Consider the following 20,223-nt stretch of genomic DNA (forward strand, 5'->3'; position numbering starts at 1 on the left):
GAGGCAGAGACTGAACTTAATTATTTTCTGTGACTTTGTTTACCCACTAATTAATTGAAATCTTTCAAATCATTTAAAACCAACTTATCTCTCATCCATTTATATTTTCTAATATAGCTGTGCATTGGAATCACCTGGAGAGTTTGTAGTCAATGTGAGAGCTCCATCTCCTGCAGTCAGAATTTCTGGATATATGGACTGTTCCTTGATATTTTTAAAAAGTTCCAGGAGATTGTGATATATGTATATATTTTGAACTGAAAACCACTGGTGTACTATTGTGTTTGCATTTATGTGTGAGTCTTCATTTCTTTTTTGTTAGTTTGTTTGTCCATATTTGCCCTTATTCCAAAAATATCTACTCATCTTTATTCTTCAAAATGTCACTTTATTTCCTATTGATTCTAGGAGAGATGTTACTACAGTGTCCCTTATAAACTTGGAGTCAGTATTCAGATTTATAAATTTAATCCCAATTTTTATGGTTATATTGGAAACAGAACAACGTTACCAAGCAGATACTAATTGTTGTGTGTTTTGAATTTTTAATCTCATGAATGACTAATAACTGCATTATAGAACATTTAAGGTTTGTGACTTATACACAAAAATCATTTATTGTTAATATGAATAGTGTTACAAAATTGCCTCCACGGTCTAGCCGTTACTCTGTTAGTATTCATTAACTCTAGTTAACCCCTTGGCAGAGAGAGAGCCCTTTCTTGGAGTAGATATTTGATATACATGAATGGCAGAATCACACCATGACACATAGTATACTTAACATGTGAAAGCAACCTTGTAGAAAGGCAAATAATAGTAATATGGGGGGTGATATAACATTTTCTGTTTCTTTTTTTTTTTTTTTTTTTTTAATGGTGGAGAGAAAAAAAAAGGATTAGTCAGATAAATTCTTGCTGTTCTTTCTGGATTTTTGAGATTTTATGTTAAACCCCTGAATTAATTAGTCAAAGGGCCAGGGAAAGGCTTTTATCCTTATTCTCTCAAAATGTTGTTTGTCATAAGTGTTCTGTTTTCTGTCAGGTGGTTCTGGGTATGTCTGTCTTGTTCTAGCTGAAAGTATTCATTTTCTTTATTTTTTGTTTTTTTCCTTTCTTATTTGAGGACAGGTCCTGGGGATTGAACCTAGGTCTGCTTTACCAGTTTCTATTTTTTGAGACAGGATCTCACTACGTTGGCTGAGGATGGCCTTGAACTTGGTGATAATTCTGCCTCAGCCTCTCAATTAACTGGGATTACAGGGGCTCTCTACCAGGCCCAATAAGATTTACATTTGAAACTTTCTGAACACCTGTATTCTTTTAAGCTATAAATTAAAACCCTACAATAAACCATGTCTTCTGGACTCATAAGCCCAATATCAGTTTCTTCTTTGGATGCTCATGGGGATGTTGATATCGCTCATGAGATAGGAACACCACTGGTTGGTTGCATTTCATTTCTCATCAGGAATCTGCTTTCTCAGAAACAGAAGAACTACTTGGGAATACACATCAAGAGTGTGTATTTATGGTGGAGAATTTTGAGCATCTCTTGTAACCAGAGCTGACTATATAAGCTGAGTGTTAAGTTCTCTGCAATTTATAAGATCACCGTAAGAGAATGGCAACCCACAGGCACACAATTTAGAAATTACTTTAGAAAACGCTTTTAACCATTGGCAATTTGACTATCATTCACCTTGTTCATACATTGAAGCATGTAGCACAAAGACTATCAAATTCATTTACAAGTACAAGAGAAAGTATGGTGTAATTTTTAATCAAGTCAGTACTTTGTATGTGAATTAGGTATAAAGTCACAGCAACACCAACTTGTAATATTATTTAAGTTACTTGTATTATAATTGTGATTCATAAAAATTGGCCTATTTTGTCATTTTAAGCATATTTAGGTACATTCTCCTCTTCATGCCCTTCTCATTAGGAATATGGGCAATGTGATCTTTTAAAAATGACCTATTATTAGCTTGTATTTCAGAAAATTATAGTAATCGAGTTTAGAAGGATAAATGTAAATTGACTTAAAACGTGTATTTCTGCCGATGTTGTAAATTGATCTGATTTTTATGAAAGGAAATTGAAGAAACATTTGAAAACATTTTAAGATATGTATATTCTCTGATGATGATCTGATATTTTATTTTAAGAATTCCATCTAAGAAACTAGATAAAAAATAGTAATTTATGCTTGTAAGAATTTATTTGTAAAGCTGTTCAGTTAATTATTTAAATGAGAAAATCTAGGCAATGTGAGAGCACTCCCACATTCATTGAAGAGTATCGGTTAGTTACATATATAAAGAAATCATGGCACAGTTCCATATGAGAATATAAAACCATTCAGCAATGTTTTTAGGCAAATATTTGGTGATGTAGGAAATTGTTTATAGTATATTTTATCAGAAACCTCATGGTTACTATTTGTTCCAGTAACATAGTGTACTTAGAAAGATAAGTAGAAAAACATATTAAATGTTGTGTTTTTTTCCCTGAGATTATTTTCTTTATGACACCCTTTGTTCTTTTTAATATTACTGCATGGAGCACATTTTGACTTTACAGCTGGGGGAGAAGCCCGATAAATGCTTTTAAAGATTTTGCTTCTTCAGATGACTAGTACTTGCATTTTTATGGGATGTCATTTTAAGTATGGATCAAGGCAGCAGGATGAATGTGATAAAATGTAACATTATCTGAACCATTTTTATGATTAATTGATTCTTTTCTATTTTAGATGTTAGACAATTCCTTGTCAACTTTTCTCTGTAAAATAGCTGGAATTGGCAATAGATCTTTTTTGTTCATTTCAGCACATTTTATGAATGGGTGTTTATTATGAAAAGCATCAAACATTGTCCTTTCTTGAAAAGAAGACAGCTAGACTGTTCTCACTCTAATGAGCTGATGACATAGAATACTGTTTTTTTTAATCACCTGCTTATTCAGCAGTTTTGATCTATGATGGGGCAAACGCTCTCCCACTATTTATTTATTTATTTATTTATTTCAAATATTCCATTAAGTAGATTCCTATCTGAGGATTTGAATAATAACATTACTTTTATTTAAGAAGAGGAAAGTGAGAGATTTTAAGCGTGATTTATTCTGCTTTGACCTATGGTTTGAATTAACTTCGCTGTTTGCATTCATTTTCAAGAGAAACATTTAATACTTGCAAATAATAATCTGATCAATCTCTGTTTTTCTCATATTGCTCTAGAGATAGTTCTAAGCTGCCAAGACTGTAAAGCTTCCTTTTATTTAGAGTAATAATGTGTATTTAAGGGAGTAACATTTTGTTTCTTTTTTTTTTTTTTTTTTTTTTGATGTCAAATAAACTTTTTTTATTTTTCATCAGTGGTTCTCTTTTCCACCCAAAATAATTTTTTTTGTACCATAATTATTTTATTAGAAAATATAAGGTTATCTCCAGTTTTTTTAACATTATTAACAACACTATAATACATGAATATTCTGTAGATGTATTTCTGGCCATTCCTTAAGGACAAATTTTTTTTTTTTTTATAATGTATTTTTTTTATTGTGAACAAATGGGATACATATTGTTCTCTGTACATGGCGTAAAGGCATACCATTTGTGTAATCATAAATTTACATACAGTAATGTTGTTTGATTCATTCTGTTATTTTTTCCCTTCCCCCCACCCCTCCCACCCCTCTTTTCCCTCTATACAGTCCTTCCTTCCTCTATACTTGCCCCCCTCCCTAACCCTAACTCTAACCCTAACACTAATCCTCCCCTCCCCCCATTATATGTCATCATCCACTTATTAGCGATATCATTTGTCCTTTGGCTTTTTGAGATTGGCTTATCTCACTTAGCATGATATTCTCCAATTTCATCCATTTGCCTGCAAATGCCATATTTTTATCATTCTTTATGGCTGAGTAATATTCCATTATATATATATACCACAGTTTGTTTATCCACTCATCAATTGAAGGGCATCTAGGTTGGTTCCACAGTCTGGCTATTGTGAATTGAGCAGCTATGAACATTGATGTGGCTGTATCTCTATAGTATGCTGATTTTAAATCCTTTGGGTGTAGGCCAAGGAGTGGGATAGCTGGGTCAAATGGTGGTTCCATTCCAAGTTTTCGAAGGAATCTCCACACTGCTCTCCAGAGTGGCTGCACTAATTTGCAACCCCACCAGCAGTGTATGAGTGTACCTTTCTCCCCACATCCTCGCCAACACCTGTTGTTGCTTGTATTCTTGATAATCGCCATTCTAATCGGGGTGAGATGGAATCTTAGGGTGGTTGTGATTTGCATTTCTCTTATTACTAGAGATGTTGAACACTTTTCCATATGTTTGTTGATTGCTTGTAGATCTTCTTCTGTGAAGTGTCTATTCATTTCCTTAGCCCATTTGTCAACTGGATTATTTGTATTCTTAGAGTAGAGTTTTTTGAGTTCTTTATAGATTCTGGAGATTAGTGCTCTATCTGAAGTATGATTGGCAAAGATATTCTCCCACTCTGTAGGCTCTTTCTTCGCATTGCTGATAGTTTCCTTTGCTGAGAGAAAGCTTTTTAGTTTGAATCTATCCCAGTTATTGATTCTTGCTTTTATTTCTTGTGCTATGGGACTCCTGTTAAGGAAGTCTGATCCTAAGCCGACATGTTGAAGATCTGGACCTACTTTTTCTTCTATAAGATGCAGGGTCTCTGGACTGATTCCGAGGTCCTTAATCCATTTTGAGTTCAGTTTCGTGCATGGTGACAGATATGGGTTTAGTTTCATTCTGTTGCATATGGATTTCCAATTCTCCCACCACCATTTGTTGAAGAGGGTATCTTTTCTCTATTGCATATTTTTGGCCCCTTTGTCTAGTATGAGAAAATTGTATTTATTTGGGTTTGTGTCCGTGTCCTCTATTCTGTACCATTGATCTACCTTTCTATTTTGGTACCAGTACCATGCCGTTTTTGTTACTATTGCTTTGTAGTAGAGTTGAAGATCTGGTATTGCAATACCCCGTTTCACTCTTCCTGCTAAGGATTGCTTTAGCTATTCTGGGTTTCTTATTCTTCCAGATGAATTTCATAATTGCTTGCTGTATTTCTGTAAGGTACATCATTGGGATTTTAATTAGAATTGCATTGAATCTGTATAGCACTTTAGGTAGTATGGCCATTTTGACAATATTAATTCTGCCTATCCACGAACATGGGAGATCTTTCCATCTTCTAAGGTTTTCTTTAATTTCTTTCTTTAGTGTTCTGTAGTTCTCATTGTAGAGGTCTTTCACCTCTTTTGTGAGATTGATTCCCAAGTATTTTATTTTTTTTGAGGCTATTGTGAATGGGGTAGTTTTCCTAATTTCTCTTTCTGAAGATTCATCACTTATGTATAAAAATGCATTGGATTTATGAGCATTGATCTTGTAACCTGCTACTTTACTGAATTCACTTATGAGTTCTAAAAGTTTTCTGGTGGAATTTCCAGGTTCCTCTAAATATATAATCATGTCATCAGCGAACAGGGATAGTTTGAGTTCTTCTTTTCCAGTTCGTATCCCTTTAATTTCTTTGGTTTGTCTAATTGCTCTGGCTAGAGTCTCAAGAACGATGTTGAATAGAAGTGGTGAAAGAGGGCATCCCTGCCTTGTTCCAGTTTTTAGGAGGAATGCTTTCAGTTTTTCACCATTTAGAATGATATTAGCCATGGGCTTAGCATAAATGGCCTTTACAATGTTAATGAATGTTCCTACTCTCCCAATTTTTTCTAGTGTTTTAAGCATGAAGGGGTGCTGTATTTTATCAAATGCTTTTTCTGCATCTATTGAAATAATCATGTGATTCTTGACTTTAAGTTTATTGATATGGTGAATGACATTTATTGATTTCCTGATGTTGAACCAACCTTGCATCCCTGGGATGAAACCCACTTGATCATGGTGCACTATCTTTTTAATATATTTTGTATGCGATTTGCTAAAATTTTGTTGAGAATTTTTGTGTCGATGTTCATTAAGGATATTGGTCCGAAATTTTCTTTCCTTGATGAGTCTCTGTCTGGTTTAGGTATCAGTGTGATATTGGCTTCATAGAATGAGTTTGGGAGGGTTCCCTCCTCTTCTATTTTATGGAATACTTTGAGAAGTATTGGAATGAGCTCTTCTTTAAAGGTTTTGTAGAACTCGGCTGAGAACCCATCTGGTCCCGGACTTTTCTTTGTTGGTAGGTTTTTTGATGACTTCTTCTATTTCAGTACTTGAAATTGGTCTATTTAAATTGTGTATGTCCTCCTCATTCAGTTTAGGCAATTCGTATGTCTCTAGAAACCTGTTGATGTCTTCGAAATTTTCTATTTTGTTGGAGTATAGATTTTCAAAGTAGCTTCTAATTATGTTTTGTATTTCAATCCTGTCTGTTGTGATATTTCCTTGTTCATTCCGAATTTTAGTGATTTGGGTTTTCTCCCTCTTTCTCTTTGTTAATGTGGCTAAGGGTTTATCAATTTTGTTTATTTTTTCGAAGAACCAACTATTTATTTTGTCAATTATTTGTATTGTTTCTTTTGTTTCAATTTCGTTGATTTCAGCTCTGAGTTTAACTATTTTCTGTCTTCTACTACTTTTGGTGCTGGTCTGTTCTTCTTTTTCTAGGGCTTTGAGCTGTAGTGTTAGGTCATTTATTTGTTGAGTTTTACTTCTTTTATTAAATGCGCTCCATGAAATAAATTTTCCTCTAGGTACTGCTTTCATAGTGTCCCAGAGATTTTGATATGATGTTTCTTTGTTCTCATTTACCTCTAAGAATTTTTTAATTTCCTTCTTAACATCTTCTGTTATCCATTCATCATATAATAGCATATTGTTTAATCTTCAGATGTTGTAATAGTTTCTGTGTTTTACTCTTTCATTTATTTCTAACTTCAATCCATTATGATCTGATAGAATACAAGGCAGTGTCTCAATCTTCTTGTATTTGGTAACATTGGGTTTGTGGCAGAATATATGGTCTATTTTAGAGAAGGATCCATGTGCTGTTGAGAAGAAAGTGTATTCGCTCTTGGTTGGATGGTATATTCTATAAATGTCCGTTAAGTATAAATTATTGATTGTGTTATTGAGATCTATGGTTTCTTTGTTCAATTTTTGTCTGGAAGATCTGTCCAGTGGTGAGAGAGGCGTGTTAAAATCACCTAGTATTATTGTGTTATGGTCTATTTGGTTTCTGAAATTGAGAAGGATTTGTTTGACATACGTGGATGAGCCACTGTTAGGGGCGTAGATGTTTATGATTGTTATATCTTGCTGATTTATACTTCCCTTAAGCAGTATGAAATGACCTTCTTTATCCCTTCTGACTAACTTTGGCTTGAAGTCCACATTATCTGAAATGAGGATGGATACTCCAGCTGTTTTGCTGAGTCCATGTGCATGGTATGTTTTTCCCCATCCTTTCACCTTTAGTCTATGGGTGTCTTTTTCTATGAGGTGAGTCTCTTGTAGGCAGCATATTGTTGGATCCTTCTTTTTAATCCAATCTGCCAGTCTATGTCTTTTGATTGATGAATTCAGGCTATTAACATTCAGGGTTATTATTAAGATATGATTTGATTTCCCGGTCATATGGAGCATTTTTAAATTTTATTTATTTATTTATTTATTTGGCACAACTTGTTTCCTCCTTTATTTGACAATTCCTTTAGGATAATTCCTCCCTTTGCTGATTTGCTTCTTTGTTTTTCATCTCTTCCTCATGGAATATTTTGCTGAGAATGTTCTGTAATGCTGGCTTTCTTTTTGTAAATTCTTTTAGCTTTTGTTTATCATGGAAGGATTTTATTTCATCGTCAAATTTGAAGGTAAGTTTTGGTGGGTATAAGATTCTTGGTTGGCATCCATTTTCTTTCAGGGCTTGAAAAATGTTGTTCCAGGCCCTTCTAGCTTTTAGGGTCTGTATTGAAAAATCTGCTGATATCCGTATTGGTTTCCCCCTGGATGTAATTTGATTCTTTTCTCTCACAGCCTTTAAAATTCTGTCTTTATTTTGTATGTTAGGTATTTTCATTATAATGTGCCTTGCTGTGGGTCTGTTGTAATTTTGTGTATTTGGAGTCCTATAAGCCTCTTGAACTTGATTTTCCATTTCATTCTTCAGATGTGGGAAATTTTCTGATATTATTTCATTGAATAGATTGTTGATATTTTTGGTTTGTTTCTCTAGGTCTTCCTCAATCCCAATAATTCTTAAATTTGGCCTTTTCATGATATCCCATAGTTGTTGTAGATTCTGTTCATGATTTCTTACCATCTTCTCTGTTTGTTCAACTTTGTTTTCAAGTTTAAATAATTTTTTCTTCAATGTCTGAGGTTCAACATACAAAATAAAGACAGAATTTTAAAGGCTGTGAGAGAAAAGAATCAAATTACATTCAGGGGGAAACCAATACGGATATCAGCAGCCTTCCTCAATCCCAATAATTCTTAAATTTGGCCTTTTCATGATATCCCATAGTTCTTGTAGATTCTGTTCATGATTTCTTACCATCTTCTCTGTTTGTTCAACTTTGTTTTCAAGGTTAAATAATTTTTTCTTCAATGTCTGAGGTTCTGTCTTCCAGATGTTCTATCCTACTGGATATGCTCTATGGAGTTCTTAATTTGGTTTATTGTTTCCTTCATGTCAAGGATTTCTGTTTGGTTTTTTTTCAATATCTCTAACTCTGTATTGAAACGATCTTTTGCTTCCTGTATTTGCTCTTTTAACTGTCGATTGGTGCGATCATTCAATGCCTGCATTTGCTCTTTCATCTCATCATTCAGTGCGTGCATTTGCTCTTTCATCTCATCGTTTGCTTCCCTGATCATTTTAATTATGTACATTCTGAACTCCTTTTCTGTCATTTCTTCTGCCATGCTGTCATTGGGTTTTACTGATGTAACATCTAGATTTGTTTGCGGCATTTTCTTTCCTTGTTTTCTCATATTATTCAGGTATCAGTGGACCGCTGAGATATTGCAGATTTCCTCTAGTGACTTACAATGTCCTTGAAGATTTCTATATATATCCCCTCTTAGCCTTCAGTAGGCTGAAGTCTTGGAGGAAGTTGATAATGCGGTGCGCCACAAAGAAGCTGCCTCTCTAGGAGTGGTGGCCTTCAGGTGGGGTACATTCCCTGCTAGTGGGCAGAGGTGCCTCCACTTGTTGACCAATGGTCGTCTAAAGGGGAACTAGGCTGCGGGCTGAGGCAAGGCCTGTTTGGGCCTGTGTCTCTGGTTTTACCGTCCTTGTGGGGAAACCTCACCCGGCAGGGAAGAGTCACCCAGTGGGGAGGTCTCGCTGGTCAGTTCCCCTCCTAGAGGTTCCCCTCAATTTACAGCTACCGCCTGGGCTGGGCTGCCCTCCTCTGTAAAGTTCCCAGGGGCCCGGCCCTACCTCCTGGGCTTGGGAGCCTCACCCTTTGCAGATGACTCTCCTTAGGCTGCCCGTCCTCAGAGAATCTGCCCGCAGGCCTGGAACCTTCGCTCCGCCCTAAGCGTGTCTTTGTGCGGCTCTTCCACCAAGAAGCCTCCTAGGTCCTGGGACCGTGTTCTGCACCTAATCACCTGGTTATGCAGCCCCTCCTCTGAGCAGACACCTGGGGCCCCGTACAATCGCTCTGTGTCCCAGAGACCTGCCACACGCCTCTTCCTCCATACAGCCGCCCAGTAGTCCGGTGCGGTCACTAGGAGTCCGCGCAACTCACTGTGTGCCTCCTCCTCCCACCAACTGCCCGTGGCCCGGGGCAATCAATCACTCCGAGTTGAAGTGACCCTCCCTGTTCCTCCTCCTCCTCCTCCAGGTAACTCCCCAGGTGTTCAGGAGCGGTCGCTCTGAGTGGCTCTGAATCCACGTGACCCTCTGCACGCCTCCTCTGGGCAGCTGCCTGGACCTCTGGTGCGGCCACTCTAGACCAAGCGACCCACCACGCTCCTCCTCCAGGCAGCCCCCCTGTGTTCAGGAGCAGTCGCTTTAAGTCTAAAGAACTCACCACTCGCCTTCTCCTCTGAGCAGCTGCCTGGAGCTCTAATGTAGTCACTGCGAGTCCAGATGACCTGCCGCGCTCCTCCACCTCCTCCTCCTACTCGTCCGGGCAGGCCCCGGTGTTCAGAAGTGGTCTGAGTCCAAACAGCTCGCCGCGCCGCTTCTCCTCTGGGAACCGCCTGTAGCTCTGGTGCAGTCACTCCGAATCCAAGTGACCACACTCCTCCTCCTCCTCCTCCTCCTCAGGGCAGGAGTGTTCAGAAGTGGTTGCTCTGAGTCCAAACAGCTCTCCTCGCCGCTCCTCTCCTGGGCAGCCGCTGGAGCCCCAGTGGTTGCTCCGAGTCCCAGCGCTGTGCTGAGCGGCCTCCTCTCCGATACTCCCAGTTGTCCGAGTTCACTGCTCCAGCGCGGGGAGGGGCGTCTCGCCGGCAGCTCTACTTCACAAAGTTCCCTGCGTTCCGGGACTACCACTCCATCCGGGATGCCTCCCCAATCACATTTTGTTTCTAATAAAAGTCTTGGTGTACTATGTTATAGAAACATTTCACCAGTTCATGCTGATCTTTTCTCGGTGCTCCTGAGATGTGACCTTTGATAATGCCAGCACAGAGTTAGTTATGAGCAATAACATGTATGCTTATTTTTCTAATATGACACCATCTTATCTCTTTCTCTTTTACCAAGCATACTGAAAGTGTATTCTACACTCTCCACTTCCTTTTCATCATTAAATATTTACTTCTTGACTCTTGGAAATATGGTTTATTTTTCCAACAATTTAGCTAAAATCACTATTCAAGATAACTACTTTTGATTGTAGTTTTTATACCAAAGTCCTCATCGCAGACTATTCTTCTCAACATCTTTGGGGTTTCAGAAAAACTGTTGGGGAGTCAGCAATCATTGCTTGCTGCAGCGATCGGCCTTCTGTGCCTTCTTTTCTTTCTGAAAATTCTTAAATGCCGCATCTTTTTCCATTTTCCTTTCAACCTGGCCAGGAAGTACACTTTCTCAATGGAACTGTCTTCTCCTACCTGCCTTCCTTTTATTGTCTGTTGTTTATGAACCTGAATATCTTCTGTTGTCTAGTTGAATCTGTGTGCTGTTTTCTCTGTGCAACATGACTTTCTCCTCTCTTTGACACCTCTCTGGGTGTCATTTTAATCTCTACTTAGTGCTTGGTCCAATAAATGTCTTCATATTGTGTTTGTTTTTAATGTTACATTTGTTGATAATGTGTTTTTTTTTTTTTTAAGGTTTGGTTCATAACTATGATTAGATTTTAAAAGACAAGGTTAAAAATCTTCTCATTTAAATTATTTAGAATTCAGAGTAATTTCTAAAAAGGACATAAGCCAGTTGATAGAGTCAAATGCAGTAACTAGTTTCAGGTAGTTAAGTTAGAATCTCTAAGTAGTCAGATTCCATGTACCCTCTCCCTATTTCATAGGTTTTAGAATTTTTCAAATTTATAAAATTTGTGTTCAGTTTAATTTTGTATTAAATGATTTACTCAGGGAGAGAGAATGGCAAATTGGGAATTGAAGGCTGAATTTCTGTCCTAATTATTTTGTTTCATTCTCTGGTACCTAAAGAGATAACAGAAAACTGCTCTAAAAGTGGGAACTCTCAGTTTGTCAGTGTTAACAATTATGTATTCGTTCTAGATCACTCTGGCCTCTTGGTTTCCTGCATTCTGGTGAATACACTGGAAATTTGAAGGGTGGAGTTCTGGAAACTGGAGAGTAGAAGCCTCTGGACTTCTGTCCTAGACCTTGTGTTTGAAGGCCTCTGAATTTTAGCAGAAATTCTTATACTGTGGGCTGGAAGGAGTGGACACAGAATTTCAGTAGTGTAAGTTTGGGGCTATGATATTAGACAGGAATAATCAATCACTTATATAGGTAAGAAAAAGCACAGAAAGATAAAAGACCCATACATAATGTATGTGTCAGTTGAATTTTTTTTATCTGTAAATGGAGACAAAATTGCCTGTTGTTTTGTTCCTGGCTCTTGGTTTGTCATTTCTTTTTCATCCAGGGTTTCAGGATCATGACTTGGACCCTCAGAGCTGGGTGTGGAGGCTCCTTTTCTAGCAGCCAAGCAGGGATGTGATTGATATCGATTCACTTAACCATTTGCTCTCCCATTATTTTGCTGGCAGTTTTTCATGGGATCTGTACCATAACCTTATGAAGTATGCCTCCTGGACAGGAAGATGTGACTGGCTTCTTTTAATGGCATAATGGGTTTTAAAGTTTAGCATTAGATTTTCGTTTTTCAATTTTCTACTTTCTTGTTTTATAAAATTGTTGTGTAATCTTTTGACTTCTTTCCACATTTATCTTAACAGCAGCATTGTCAATTTTCTTAGATTTCTGGGAAAAATACTCTGTGTATCAAAGTGGCTAATAATTTGATGTATTAACTTTAATTTCTAGAGCAAGTCATTAACCTCAGGTGGAATACAGTGACAGTTTGTTTAGTACAAAATTATTCTCAGTCTTTATAATGTGAATAAAAGGGTACCTTGCAGCCAGATTCCTATAGCTAGGGTTGGAGGTATACTTGGGTGCCCACCTCTGCCTCAGCCTCATTTTCAGAAATAGTATTGTGGGTGCTGATGATTCCTATCTTTTGATATTTGCTGTCTGTATAAGGGATCAAATGCCACCTCATCTGTTTTTTTCAAACTGTATTTTTAAAAGTCTAGTCTAGCAAACAATGTCCCCTGTCTGAAATGACAATTAATTTGGTATGGGAGTTACTTAAAAAACTATGTGTCCTGTAAAGCTGATGTTTACTACATAACTGATTTGAATAGATGTGACAGAGATCATAAGGACTGCAGAGCTTATGATATCCTATCTGGAAGTTTGTAGAAAGAGTGCCATATCCTTCTCCGAGGGCTCAAGACCTCGTGTATTCAGTTGTTGTCTATACAGCTTAGGGGAAGAACCAATAGTCCGCTTCACATTTGCGGGTAAGAGAGTAATGTTTCTTTCCTTTACGAAGGCATGTCTAGTGGTATTCCTTTGTTTGACCTGAGAACTCAGCTGGAGCTCTGTAAAATTCTCTGTGGTGTTGTCCCTAGTGTTTCGACTTTTTCTGGCATCTCAGTCGTGGTTATACTTGTGAAACAGCATCTTAATGTTCAGTCTGTGTTGAGTTGCACTGTCCCTCCCAGCCCATACATGTTGCATTCTGACACTGTTATGAAGGACAGGGGACCCATTGGTGATCCATTTCACAGTGGGGCTGATAAGTGTGAGGCATAACCTCCTATATATGATATTTTTCAAATTGTATCGAGAGGTAGAATATAATGCCTCTGGGTTAAGCTATTTCATTTGTAATGCCCTATACATGTGCAAATGCTCCCTTGTTACACAGCTGCTTAGGAAGATTATGTTCTGTGACATGCTGTGCATTGTCAATTTTGATATTCACTTTTGCCATAATTCTTTATTCTGTCTTATTGTAAATATTATATCCTAAACCTGACATCCTTTTTTTTTTTAAACAAGGTGACTAGCCATATGACTGAAAGCTGCCTTGGCTTTCCTGGAGATTTTGATATTTTCCTCCCATTCTTCATTGAAATCCTTCTTATAGGACCTTGTTCCTTTAAGATAAAAGAAGTTTGCCTTTCGGTCACTTATTGAGCAGGTAAAAGCCACCATGATGTTAGAGAAGGTTTGTTTTCTCTGCATTAATGACAGCTGCAATAGTTATGGTAGCCAGAACAATTGTAGTCATGTTTTCAATACCATCAATCTACATCTGGAGGTAGCTGTTTCTCTGAGGGCTTTACCATTTCACTCCTCTATGTATAGAACCTTATCTTGGGCTGTTGATACTCTCAGTAGTGTCTACCTCTGAAAATGGACTTTTATTCTCACCAATTTCTTGCTGCAGTATGATGGTTGTTATCTGTTAGATACATAGCTGTTTGGTGCAGTGGAACCAGGAATGGTTTTGGTTGTTCATATTAATTAGATGGAGCCATGGCAGTCTGGGGGTGAGGAGTACCATGGTAACATGGTGATTTTTACTTGGGTTTGGACTCAACTGAGTCCGAATACTGCCTCTGTTCCTTATTGGCTAGATAACTTAGTGCAAGCTTCCTTGCAGTGTTGAATCTCACATTCCTTAGTAGCAAAACCCACACATTTAGAGTACATGTGTTTTGAATTTATGGTGGCAATAATACAAAGTATATCAAAATTCTGCAGAATTCTCATTCAGGCATCACAGAGATGTTAGGCACTGAGATTTTTTGACCTCAGTATATTGCTCTGTCAGGAGAATGAGATTCACTGTAAACATTTTAAACATTAGCCACAACAATTTGGACTTTGCTACAGCAAGGTGTTAAATAGCTACTTTGCTGGATTTTTACACACACACACACACACTCACACACACACACACAGTATTGCTTGTAGATTCTCTTTTCATTTGCAGAGAAAGGTTTTTTTTCTAACTAGCTGTTTCCAAAATGGACACATAATTTTTTTACTTTACCTCTTAACTCCTTAATCTTGTCAAACAACTACTGATCATAACAATACAATAGAATGTTTTCAGGAAGAATCACTTTATTACTGTGACAGCAGCTATGGTTATTGACTTACAGTTCTGAATAAGGAATATTTATTTCTTAAATAATTTAGTTGTAAAATTAAAAATGCATTGTGACTTCTTCCACATGTAATTTTATAATATTAGTAAAGAGTAGATAATCAGGTTACTAGAAGGTTTTAGAGGGTCCTAGAAGGATGTACTGACTCCCTTTGTGCTTCTGTTTTGAAGCTTAACATAGAATAAAATATTTGTAGTTATTCCCATACTTTCTCTTCATTTTTCAGACATAATCAACAATCCAGTGAACTAATGACTTAGTTTGATTTAGTTCTGTCCTTAACAATGCTTTTAAAAAACAAACAAGTGAGGAGTGAGCTAAAGTATTAAAGTGAGCCTGTGTTTTCTTCATATTTTTCAATTTGTTTTAAACTCCTATAGGTGGTCCCATCCTTCAACCCTGAATTGTTCCTCCTTGTTTGTCCATAGACAGAGAACAGGAGGCTTCCTCCTGTTACAGCGTTGGTGTTCCTTTGCAGCCACCTCATTTTCTGCTGATTTTTATGCCACGTTGCTTCTCAGAGGGTATTGAGGAAAACTTCTGAATTTTACTGTCTTTTTAGATGTTAAATGTACTGATCATGTCCTGCTTGTGGTTGTCTCAGCTTAGTGCCACCTGATAGCCAGCAGTAACAGCTTTACTCTGAACTAATGGGATGTCCTCTTAGTGGGTTTTCAAAATGGTCAGATTTACTAAGGATGTTGGTATCAACAGTTATTCCCTGGATTTCTTTCAATTTTTGAATACATATTGTAGTTCATGAGACAAGAAGTGTATGTGAATTGTAATAGCGACAGCATGCTAATTCTGTTTATTTCTGGTGTCTTTAGGTCACATGAATTAGGACTGCACTCATACATTGCTTACACCAAACGACATGATAGATATGTATGTTTCAGTTGTATTGAAAAGGAAATACCTGTCAACCTAATTATCACCAGAGATGTTCTTATTTAAATTCCTTTAAAGTGAAATAAAAGCTTTGACCTTAGATTATGATTACTACAAATTTGACAGCACCTAAGACTGTGGCATAAAATACTGTGGGGGTGGGCTTCTTCTGCCATAGTAAAACCTCTGTACCTCATGAAAAGTTGTGACATGCAGTAAGTGCTCTTAGATATAAAAGCAAAGTAATTCTTCCAATCAGTAATCTAAGAGATCATTTAGTTCCCTGAGGGGTTAAGAACTTTCCCAGGTTAGCTGGATCGAACTCGAACTCCCATATCTTCTGTGCCCAGGGCCAAACTGCTGCAGTTCGATGGTGAACACCAATTCATTTACTCCTTCCACATTTCTGAGGCAGTCAAAGGAAGGGAAAAAGGAATATCTTTAAAGACTGTTGTAGAAAAAAATGGGTTAAAAATTCACACCAAGAGTTCGATGTGTAATCCCAGCAGCCTGGGAGGCTGAGGCAGGAGGATCTCAAGTTCGAACCAGCCTTAGCAACTTAGTGAGGTGCTAATCAATTCAGTGAAACCCTGTCTGTCTCTAAATAAAATGCAAAAAAGAACTGGGGATATTGCTCAGTGGTTAAGCACTCCTTAGTTCAATCCCTAGTACCAAAAAAAAAAAAAAAAAAAAAAATTCACACCAACACGAGTTCGTGTATGCATTCATTAGTTCTATGTTTGAGTGCCCATGATGTGCCTGGAATCATTGTTGGCCAGAGTAGTGAATGTCAGACAGTCCCTGTGCCTGAGTAGTTTAGGCTATTGCAGAGTCTATTGGTTTTAGCAGTATTCTCATTTTAAGCTACATACTTGCCTTTCCCCAAGGGATGAGTAGCAGTTCTCACTTTGACTACTAGGTATATCCCCAGACATTCTCAAATATTTTTTGAGGGGCAAAATCACCAACTGTTGAGAACCACTTACTAATGGGCATTACAGTTTGATGTGGGAAACAAAAGTGCATAGGAAAACTACTATCAGACGCTCTTTTTGGAACACACTAAGCATAAGCCATATGGCATACTGTGAAAGAACAGAAAGAACTTCTAGTGCATTCTCCAATGTACTCTCTAAGGCAGACATTTAAACACTTTTCCACTTTTGCCTTTTTTTTTTTTTTTTTTTTGTGAGCTAAAACAAACCTTTTATTTTTATTAACTGATTAGTTCAGGTATTTACTATAGTAACAGATGGCTGACCAACTCTAAGACCTGTTGGAATTTAATTCATTATAGTTAAGACCCTGTGAAACCAGGTTTCCAGCGTTGCTCATGCAAAAACCACACAGCAACCAACAAACAAGAAGGGACTGACTGGGATCCTATTTAGGATAAGATTTACTCTATGTTTGTATAAATATGTCAAAATAGATTCTACTGTCAAGTATAACTCAGAGGAACGAATTTTTTTTTTATTGTTCTTTTTTTTATTGTAAACAAATGGGACACATGTTGTTTCTCTGTACATGGAGTAAAGGCATACCATTTGTGTAATCATAAGTTTACATAGGGTAATGTTGTTTGATTCATTCTGTTATTTTTTCCCTTCCCTCCCACCCCTCTTTTCCCTCTATACAGTCCTTCCTTCTTCCATTCTTGCCACCCTCCCTAAACCTAACCCTAACACTAACCCTAACCCCTCCCACCCCCCATTATGTGCCATCATCTGCTTATCAGCAAGATCATTCTTCCTTTGGTTTTTTGAGATTGGCTTATCTCACTTAGCATGACATTCTCCAATTTCATCCATTTGCCTGCAAATGCCATAATTTTATCATTCTTTGTGGCGGAGTAATATTCCATTGTATATATATACCACAGTTTCTTTATCCATTCATCAACTGAAGGACATCTAGGTTGGTTCCACAATCTGGTTATTGTGAATTGAGCAGCTATGAACATTGATGTGGCTGAATCTCTGTAGTATGCTGATTTTAAGTCCTTTGGGTATAGGCCAAGGAGTGGGATAGCTGGGTCAAATGGTGGTTCCATTCCAAGCTTTCTGAGGAATCTCCATACTGCTTTCCAGAGTGGCTGCACTAATTTGCAACCCCACCAGCAATGCATGAGTGTGCCTTTTTCCTCACATCCTCTCCAACACCCATTGTTGCTTGTGTTCTTGATAATCACCATTCTAATTGGGGTGAGATGGAATCTTAGGATAGTTTTGATTTGCATTTTTCTTATTACTAGAGATGTTGAACATTTTTTCATATATCTGTTGACTACTTGTACATCTTCTGTGAAGTGTCCGTTCATTTCCTTAGCCCATTTGTTGATTGGATTATTTGTATTCTTGGTGTAGAGTTTTTTGAGTTCCTTATAGATTCTGGAAATTAGTGCTCTATCTGAAGTATGAGTGGCAAAGATTTTCTCCCACTCTGTAGGCTCTCTCTTCACATTACTTAGTTTCCTGTGCTGAGAGAAAGCTATTTAGTTTGACTCTATCCCAGTTGTTGATTCTTGCTTTTATTTCTTGTGCTATGGGACTCCCGTTGAGGAAGTCTGATCCTAAGCCAACAAGTTGAAGATTTGGACCTACTTTTTCTTCTATAAGATGCAGGGTCTCTGGTCTGATTCCGAGGTCCTTGATCCATTGTGAGTTGAGTTTTGTGCAGGGTGAGAGATAGGGGTTTAATTTCATTCTGTTGCATGTGGATTTCCAGTTTTCCTAGCACCATTTGTTGAAGAGGCTGTCTTTTCTCCATTGCATATTTTTGGCCCCTTTGTCTAGTATGAGAAAATTGTATTTAATTGGGTTTGTGTCCATGTCCTCTATTCTGTACCATTGATCTACCTGTCTATTTTAGTACCAATACCATGCCGTTTTTGTTACTATTTATTGCTTTGCAGTAGAGTTGAAGATCTGGTATTGCGATACCCCCTGCTTCACTCTTTCTGCTAAGGATTGCTTTAGGTATTCTGGGTTTTTTATTCTTCCAGATGAATTTCATAATTGCTTGCTCTATTTCTGTAAGGTACGTCATTGGGATTTTAATTGGAATTGCTTTGAATCTGTATAGCACTTTTGGTAGTATGGCACTGTTGCCTCTTAATACCTAGCTATACAGGTTTGTTTATATCTGAATTGTGCTATTTCAAACATTAAAATTTTTTTATGAAAGGAATTACCTAAATTATTTTTTCTTCATTTTTTTTTTATTATTAAAGTTAAATATTGCTAGCAGTGAATAGTCATGACATAGCAAAGGTGTTTTTATACTTATCTTGTGATAATTATATAGTATAGTTCTGTTACACTGTTACTTTGTGTGTGCATCATTGAACATGAAGTGATGAATAGAAGGCCTTGTAGAACCATAGGGTCATGATGCAGATTGTTTGAGATTACCTATGGAGCATTTGGACTTGTCACTACTTATTTACTAGGGGAAGCTACTGAAAATTACCCGCCCAGTTTCTGTTAAAGATGGTAGTGTTTTAATCAACCATCAGGAAGAAAATCTCATAAACTTTTTGTTTGCATGGAAAGTCTCATTGTAATTATTTCTCATTAGAGAGAATATAGCATTTACTGACAGCCTAATTCTTTGGAAATGCATGAATTGTCTTTTCATGTCTTAAAACTATGATGTAACTGAATTGGAAATTATTTTGTAACAGTAATACTTGTCATGAAAATTCAGTTAGGTAAGTATAATGTCCAAAGTAAAGGTTCTTGAATATCTCAAACAAAATAAAATAAAAACTCAGTAACTTTTTTTTTTTTTTTTTTTTTTTTTTTTTAATGGTACTGGGGATTGAACCCAGGTGTGCCTAACCACTGAGCCACTTTCCTCAGTTCTTTTTATTTTTTATTTTGAGACAGGTTTCACTAAATTGCTGAGGCTGGCTTTTTTTTTTTTAAGTTGTAAATGAACACAATGCTTTTTAAAATTTATTTACTTTTATGTGGTGCTGAGAAGTGAACCCAGTGCCTCACACATGCTAGGCAAGAGCTCAACTATTGATCTACAACCCCAGCCCCTCAGACTGGCTTTGAGTTTGCAATCTTCCTACCTTGCCCTCCTGAGCTCCTGGATTATAGGCATGTGTCACCATGTCTGGTCCTGGTAATCTCTTTGGTGTTATTTGATTGTTACTTTTGTGAAATTTGTTCATTGCCATAATTATTTTCCCACATTATTGCTTCCTCTCAATAGAAATTGCCATCATTTGAAGCTCTTTCTCCTTCTAGCCCATGGTTTTAGGAGCATATTGTCTATGTAGTTTCTGTGTACCTCTGGAATGTGTGTATTCATTAATCAAAGACTATAGGAAATGTCTGTTGGTTTTCTGAGTTCACTTGTAAATCAGCTGTTGTGTTGGGTAAGTTTGGTAACATTTACTCTGTTATGTGTTAGGTAAAAGGTACAGGAATGTTGGAGTCATGGTGGGATACATGAGGGACACAAGGTGGCTCCATAGGTATGATTATGATGAAGCTGAATTAATTGAGTCGAAGAAGCATGAGGAGTCAATTTGACACATCTAAATAAATCTTGTACTTAGTACTGTGAACTGAACTTGCATCAACACACGACATACATCATAGCATAAACTCCCTTCAGCAGTGCTATAACTAGTGAGCTGTAATTCAAG

The 20,223-nt window shown here is 37.2% G+C and overlaps 1 protein-coding gene across 5 annotated transcripts in view; it reads left to right on the forward strand.

The window, feature by feature from the left end:
• KDM4C (lysine demethylase 4C) overlaps window positions 1-20,223 on the forward strand; it is a 381,526-nt gene that overhangs the window by 168,806 nt on the left and 192,497 nt on the right. The gene's annotated exons all lie outside the window — the stretch shown is intronic.

Source organism: Sciurus vulgaris (genome assembly GCF_902686455.1).
Source record: "Sciurus vulgaris genome assembly, chromosome: 15".
Classification (NCBI taxonomy): domain Eukaryota; kingdom Metazoa; phylum Chordata; class Mammalia; order Rodentia; family Sciuridae; genus Sciurus; species Sciurus vulgaris.